Source organism: Dermacentor variabilis, chromosome 4 (assembly GCF_050947875.1).
Source record: "Dermacentor variabilis isolate Ectoservices chromosome 4, ASM5094787v1, whole genome shotgun sequence".
Lineage (NCBI taxonomy): Eukaryota > Metazoa > Arthropoda > Arachnida > Ixodida > Ixodidae > Dermacentor > Dermacentor variabilis.
Window position 1 is genome coordinate 124,219,737 of NC_134571.1, and position 8,423 is coordinate 124,228,159.

The window sequence follows — 8,423 nt, forward strand, 5'->3', positions numbered from 1 at the left end:
TAAAGCATTGCTCTAAAGTTTCTTACTTTTTGCACTGCGGACAAAATTGAGAATGAAATGTTACGCCCTACGGCGCGCATAGGCAGTGCTTGGCAACCACGCTGCCACCCAAATAGCCATGAATAAAGAGAATTTGAATACACTATTAACGGAACACATGAAAACAACAGAGGTAAGCAAATGATGAGGCAAGAGACCTGAACAATATATGTGCGAAAGCTCTACGTGTACCAAACTAAAGTACCAGCGAACTGGCATATACATCCCTTGCATGCTGAACGAGAATGTAGCGCAAATAAGCGCAGTAGAAGAAGATGTGGGGCTAGTTGGTTCATAGCTTTCAAAAGATGATGCGCCCACAGAGACAGAGCACCAATGAAGGAACAACAATGACAGCACAAAGTGCTACTCGCAACATTTAATTGAAGTCAAAAGTTGCTGAATATATACCCATGGAGGGAGGGGGAAGAAAAAGAGGGAGCTGGACATGGGAACAAAATTCCTGTGTTTTTTTCCGCGCACCGGAAACTTGCTACTTTGTGCCGCCTGATTCGATCTGATGACTCTAAGAAAGTAGAGTGTTCTATGAAACATACAAACCCTTTTGCGAAGTGTGAAGAAGGGGTCGTATACCGCATACGGCTGCAGTGTGGGAAACTGTATATCGGTCAAACTGACTGATGCATTAATGAACACCTGCGGGACCACAAGCTTTCGCTGAAAAATGGTTATGGCTCAAACCTGCCGCTTCATTGCAAAGTCTGCGGGAATGAGAATAAGCAAGTATATGAAGCAAGGCTTCATGATACAACAATCATGTTTAAAAGCAAAAATACTTTGGCAAGGGAACTGTTGGAGGCCAACCAGATTGAGACAGGAGGGGACGCCTGTGTCAGCACCTCATCTTTGAATATTTACAGAAACGAAAGCATGCTTTTAGATAGGTTTTAGATTTCGGTTAATCTCGTGATTCCCTTCCTATACATCTTGTGTGTGCTCGCGCGTGCGCATTCACGGGTTCAGCGCTCCCTCTTCCTCTTCCCCCGCTCCCGATAGCTATATATTCGGCCGCTCTTGACCTCAATATACAGTTGCAAGTAGCCCCTTGTCCTGTCACTGTTGTTTCTTCATTGGTGTGCTGTTTCTTTTGGCGCTTCATAATTTGAAAGTAAGCGCACCTCTGTTTTAAGTTAAAAAAGCAGAGTAACTTATTCGTAAAGCCTGGACAAATAATGCTGGCTCACGAGTAAGCACAACGACCTGTCAATAAAATAGCGGATCATATAATTCAATGCATTCGTTGATTTACGCTATTTTCCTCGATCTCTAAATTCGGTATGAGCCAATGCGTATGTGCCCGTTCTTGGTCGGTTTTCCAGTATGGATTCGTGCCACCGCGACATACAACGCAAGGAATTCGTAAATGTTGATAGATACGTGTCGTAGTTTCTTGTGCATCATAAGGCTGTCATCGCCGTATTACCGCATACAGGTATTTATTTATTTATTTATTTATTTATTTATTTATTTATTTATTTATTTATTTATTTAAACATACTGCAGCGTATAGGAAGGGCTATTGCCGTAGTGTTGGTTCAAGCCTAAAGTACAACAAACAGGAAGTATATGTTGATATAAACGCAATTAGTAATTATACAAAAAAAATGGGAGGTGTTTTAGGCCGCATCTGACGCGCGCGAACGGATATTGCGAGGTAAAGAATTCCATAGCTCAATGGTGTCTGGGAGAAAACTTTGTATAAATGTGTTTTTGCCAGCGAAAAACGGTTTCAGGGTCAGGTCATAACAACTGCTGGCTGAAGGCTGTATAGCAGCAGATAATTATTCGCTATTTGAAAGCCTACAGTAAACATTGCCTTCGTCCTTGTGTCATCGCTGTGTATAAGTTTCACATTGTGCGTGCACCTTATTTAGAGTTTACGTTTCGAGATGCCCCGTGAGAGGTTTAGTGTAAATACATAAAAACTGCGCGAGAATGACAGAAGAATGAATGAATGATTGAATGAATGAATGACTGGAATGAATGACGCTTTACTTTAGAGAAGTGATGGCTCTATGGCCTGGGTGGGGTTGTTTACGGGGCTATTGACGTAGTCGCACTAAACGGTTCGAGGACCGCTCAGGTCAGTCAGGTGACGTCAGTCTTTAGGGTGAATTCTCATACTGGCATCACATGACAGTTCTAAAGTTGTTCCATTTGCTGTGCACAAACATAACCATTTCATGGGATTACTCGTTGCACTAGATAAAAGTAAACAATATTCTAAGCATCACGGTTACGTGTAAAGCATACAAATTACCATTTCACTATATATTGTCACGGCTCACTGGAGACAAGAGCGGAGAGCGGTATTGATTCGAGAGAGTTAGGGCAAGCGCTCAGTCCAGACTTCTTCTTCTCTATAGCGCCTAGCTTGCACAGACGGGGTCATCGTCTTTATCGTCAACGTGGTTGGGCACAGATGGTGTCGCGGCATTTGCCCCCCCTCCAGAAGGAGCATCGTCCCGATGCTCGGCGGGAAGCATCCAGTGTCCAGCAAACCACAGAGTGTCCATGTCACTCAGAAAAATAAGGTTTCATGCGCACCACGTGTACAGTCTCGGGCAGGTCGTGACGGCGCCTCGAGCAGGATGGGCTGTCAGGAACGACTTCATAGTTGACGTCGCTAAGGCGTCGTAGAGCCTTGTACGACACGAAGTATCGGCGCAGAAGTTTCTCCGCGAGGCCTCGGTGGCGTACTGGAGCCCAAACCCAGACTCTCTGGCCGGGCTGGTAGACGACACATCGATGGTGTTGATTGTAACGTCGGGCATCATGGTCTTGCTGGCTGGCTATGCGAACGCGCGCGAGCTGTCTTGCTTCTTCGGCGCGCTCTGTAAAATCTGCGGCGTCAGTCTCGGAATCGCTGGAATCATGAGGAAGCATAGCATCCAGCGTTGTAGTTACTTCTCGACCGTGGAGGAGACTGAATGGCGTCATTTTTGTTGTTTCTTGCCGAGCCGTATTATAAGCAAACGTTACATAGGGTAATATTTGGTCCCAGTTCTTGTGTTCCACATCGACATACATGCACAGCATGTCTGCGAGAGTCTTGTTGAGGCGCTCCGTAAGTCCATTGGTTTGTGGGTGATAGGCTGTCGTCCTTCTGTGTGCCGTGCCACTGAGGGTGAGTACATTTCGCAAAAGTTCAGCCGTGAGCGCGGTTCCCCTGTCGGTTACGATGACCGCTGGAGCACCGTGCCTCAGGACGACGTTCTCGATGAAGAACTGTGCGGCCTCGGCTGCTGTGCTACTAGGAAGTGCCTTGGTTTCAGCATATCGCGTGAGGTAATCTGTCGCAACTATGATCCATTTATTTCCGGCAGCAGATATTGGGAATGGGCCCAAAAGGTCCATCCCAATTTGTGCAAACGGTGTTTCCGGTACTTGAACGGGATGTAATAATCCGGCAGGTTTCGTAGGTGGCACTTTTCGTCGCTGACAGTCAAGGCACGTTCGAACGTAGTGCTTCACCTGTGCTGCGAGCCGTGGCCAGTAATACTTCTCTTTGATCCGTGCTAATGTTCTTGTGTAGCCTAAGTGACCTGAGGTAGCTTCGTCGTGACAGGCCTGCAAAATTTCATTGCGGAGAGGTTTAGGGACGACTAGCAGATATCTCTTCCCTGTTGAAGAGAAGTTCCTCCTAAAAAGAACACTGTTACGTAGGCAGAATGATGACACGTGCCTTGAGAACAATCTGGGCTTGTTTGTGGTGCGGCCTTCTAAGAAGTCAATAAGTGACGCGAGCTCCTGGTCCTCTTGCTGTTGTTGAGAGATGGTGGCCGCATGAACAACTCCCAAAAAACCTGCGGATTCGTCATCGCTTCCGCCTGACGACTCGATCGGCGATCTGGAAAGGCAGTCAGCGTCTAAGTGCTGCCTTCCCGATTTATAGACCACTGTCATGTCGTACTCTTGAAGCCGTAGGCTCCAGCGTGCCAAACGTGCAGATGAATCTTTCATGTTGGTCAACCAACAGAGAGAATGGTGGTCCCTTATAACTTGAAATGGGCGGCCGTATATGTACGGGCGGAACTTGGTAACTGCCCATACTACAGCCAAGCATTCCTTCTCTGTGGTGTAGTAGTTCGACTCGGCACGTGACAATGTTCTACTCGCGTAAGCGATGACTCGCTCAGCGCCGTCTTGCCGTTGAACAAGGACGGCGCCTAGACATACGTTGCTGCCATCGGTGTGGATCATTGTCGGCGCATCCACGTCAAAGTGGGCAAGAACAGGCAGAGTTTGTAGGCGGTGCCGCAAGTCGTTAAATGTGCTCCTCGCCCCACACAAACGTGACATCTTCTCTGGTTAAGTAGGTGAGCGGTGAGGCGATGCGTGCAAAACCCGCAATAAATCGCCGGTAATATGCGCATTTATTCGAGAGAGTTAGGGCAAGCGCTCAGTCCAGACTTGTTATTCTCTAGCGCCTTGCTTGCACAGACGAGGTCGTCGTCTTTATCGTCAACATGGTTGGGCACAGATGGTGTCGCGGCAATATGTTCGCATCGCCACAGATTTCAACATGTGCGTTTTACGCGGTTTTTCTTTTTTCAGAAGCGTGACGAATGTCAGAATAAATAAAGAAAGTTACAGTTGTTTTAAGTACATGATGTTTGATCACCGTACGCCCATGCTTTAAGGCCGTTCAAAAATTGGGAGAAATTTACGCTGGGATGCCAGAGCTTACACGCAGGTCGTGTGACAGCACGACCGTAACTTACCACATAGCTACGGCTCCGTATTCATTAAATGTAAGGTTGGATAGGAAGAAGCGCTGTTTTTCTGCAGCACGTTAGGGTGCACGACAAGGGTGACAACTCGCTCCATACCCCTGCAGATCCATCGTACATGTCAAAAGCTATGTGAAGCATTATGATGCTTAGAGAAAGAGAGAGGAACATTGTGTTTGGGAAGGGGTGCTATTTTCTTTAGCCCTTTAAGGAGAACGACTCAGCGCTTTGGGGAAGGGGAGGGGCAGAGATAGAAGAAAGAGAAGGCAGGTGCGATTGCAGAGCCCGGTACCATTATCTGCCGCTGTTGGCGGCAGCAAGGTGGCGAAATCACAACTTGCACGACAGCCCCGTGTCCTCTAGGAACGCGAGAAGATGCCTGAAGGCGGAGCCATGGCGTCGTTCGGGAAACAGCAGCTGGGACGCCCAAACCAGTGGGAATCCGAGGCGTCGGAATGACACGTCGACAGAAGCCCTGTCTTTGGAAGAATGTCTTTTCATCGGACGAGGAGGACAGGCGGCACGCGTCGACAGCGCCGGGGCTTTCATCTCCTGGCGCACTAATATGCTTGAACACGGTGCCATCGCGTGCGGCGGAACTGTATTTCCCCTCGTTGTGCGAAACAATATATGTTATGTTGGTTCAAACATTGACTTCAGGAAACCACCGGTATTGCGTCTGGGTGCAGCAGTAATTACAGTGCGCTGAAATGTATCTTGGCTGAGGGGAGTATTGTCGTATGCCAACATTAAACGGCGCAGTTCCTCACCTGCCTGGGGCAAAGTACTTTTCAAGAGTAGATGCATCGCAAGGGTTTTGGAAAATTAGGCTAGATTAAGAAAGTTCATTAGTATGAACTATGAGCACTCCCTACTGTCGCTACAAATTTCGGTGCGTGCTCTTTGGCATTGGCTTAGCTCGGGAAGTTTTTCAATGAGCAATAGGTCAAGTAGTATAGAAGGCTTGAGCGGCGTTGTACTTGTAATGGGTGGCTTTCTACTATGGGCAAAGTCTCTAGAAGAGTGTCACGATAGCATAGCCGTTTTATTTGCACGCTGCAGGGAGCACCACCTACAGTTCAATAAAAAAATATCAGCCCAAACACTCCCTACAGATGGTTAAGCAGCGAAGTTGAGACGTGTGGTCCCGGTGTTTATCACTGGGTAAACTCCGAAGGTCACTTAAAGTCCTTCTCAATTATTGGTTACGTTGTTGTGTTTCTAAATGAGGTTACACACACATTCGGTCGCGACGGAGAGAACGACGTCAGTGACGGCATGCCCGAAGCCCGCCGTGTCGTTTGAGAGGTGGAAACAATTTAGGAGTAGATGAGTATAAAGTTTTATAAAGAATAGTGTTGAAATTATTAAAGGCTACACATAGCTGGCACTAGTGCCCTTTGAAAAGTTAAACAATGCATGTTATAAAATGACACGTAGAGCAAAAACGAGATACATGGCACTAGTGAATCCTTCTACATTAGAGTCGAGCAATAAATAAGAAAAACGCTAAAGGTAAAAGCAAAGTTCAATTAAAACATGCAAGAAATGGCAATATGCACAGGGGAAAATAAAATGTTTAGTTTAGTGTTTTAGGACAGATGCTCTTTTTTACAGAGCGGACGAATGTCAAAAGGCTGGAGTGTTTGGACGAAACTGACGCCTTCCTTGAATGGCCACTCAACCAGCATGCGATAATAGCCGCTCGGTAGCTGCAGATTTGCTGGAATCGACAAGAACTCAATCGCTACGTCAAATACACGTTCCAAGCCTCTGCGAATGCTGTGCCAAGTCTTTGTTTCACGGGAAGTGACTCGACGATCAAGGACTTGGTTGCTATACTGTGCCTTGCATTGCGAGGCGATTTCAAGCCTCCGGCTTCCGGCGGTGTGGTGGCGTGGGATGGAGGTGAGGGGATGCGCTCGGTTCGGCATCACTCGGGAGTCGCAAAAAGAGTTAACAGCCGTTCTGCCACACGCGCACGGTCACTGCTCGTGCTCTGACATCGTGCCTGCCATCTGCCATCGTGCTCTGCCATCTCGTAGCCATCGTGGCACTGCGCTTTTCTTCTTACGCTTTCGCCATACTCTCCTCCTCGCCTTTCCGCCTCGCGCTCTCACTGCAGCCTCCTCCTCATCCGCTTTCTCCTCGTGTTTTATTCGCTTTTCATCCCCCGCTGCGCTTCCCGTTCGCTCTTTCATCCTTCGCTCTGCTCGTTCGCTTGGTTACGCCGATGCTCAACGCAGGAAAGGGCGCTTAAAGGGCGGCTGCGACATTTTTTAGACCACATTATGGTATTGTCATCTACAAATGGCATTGACAGTCCTGCCACCAATAGAGCGGTTCAATTTGCTTACGAACTCATCAACAATTTTAAATAATCAATAAACCAGGTACCGAAACTGAAACGGGTAAGTGCTTCGAATGACGTCACGATGAGTCGTGATGAGTCACGGTGATATCAGATCCTATACTGTCTTAATGTAAACACGCTGAACGAGCGCCAAAGAAGCAGTACACTGTCGGCTGACGTCTCGCAGAAAAAGGAGCCAGCTCCATCGTTTCTGAGAAGTGCTGGTGCAGTTGTGTAGTCTCGACGTCGCAACCACAGCGGGCCAATAAAAACTCATACATTAGTGAGCATGAGTCGGGAACATTCAACCTTTCTTTAAAATTCATCTTCAGGAAAGCTAAATGACTTGCAACGTTATGGTTTCACACAGATAATCAGAGTGCAAAAGAGATCATATATTCAAAATTTTATGAGGATCTGCGGACATTGAAAAATCGCCGGAGTTTCCCCTAAGAGCTGCGCTCTAAATGTGAGTTTTATTGCAGCCCCATGTTCGCTACATGGGACATATCCTCACACAAAGAGGACTTCACCTGGATCCCGAGAGAGTGGAACACATCTTGCAAGTGCCACCACAGCAAAAAAATTGTAAGGAGCAGCAAGCTTTACAGCGAAGCTATCTATGGCTAGGATCCCGACATTTCTTCCTGGCGTACCGTCGACAGAAAACGGTCATCATCGACGGCTTGGACCCCCAAATGCGATCGGTCATACCCCGCAAGGCAGAGGCTACAAGCACTCAGCTTGTGTACCGAACATCGCATACATTCATTGTAATCACGCATACAACACACACAGCAGCAAACGCTTCAATAAAGAACGTGCTCAAAACAAGCATCCGAACAGCATAACAGATGATCAGGCGCTCCTGATAACAATGCAAAGAACGTAGAGCACTCCGCGCCTATTTACCACTAAAGATTACTGTTGCGCAGGCTGCAACGTCGACGACAATTTTACTGTAGCATACAAAACAGGGAGTGACGCAACTACGCGTTTCCACGTAAAAGAAGAAACCACCTAGGAACTGAGTTGTGCTGTGACATTCCTATTGGAAGGCCACGTGTATAGTGAGCGCTCCTCCACTGTGTCCGTGTTTGTGCGCTTCTTCACCAGCAAGGTACTATGCTCCTGAAGGGCAGCGCGCATTCGAGGCGCGACGAATTTCCCTTATCCCTGGTCCACTCTTTGTAGGTGCACGAAGTAGCGGTGCAAGGCAATTCGCAGGCCGTCGAAACGTCTTAGGCAAATAATTAAGTAATGTGCATGTGAATGTC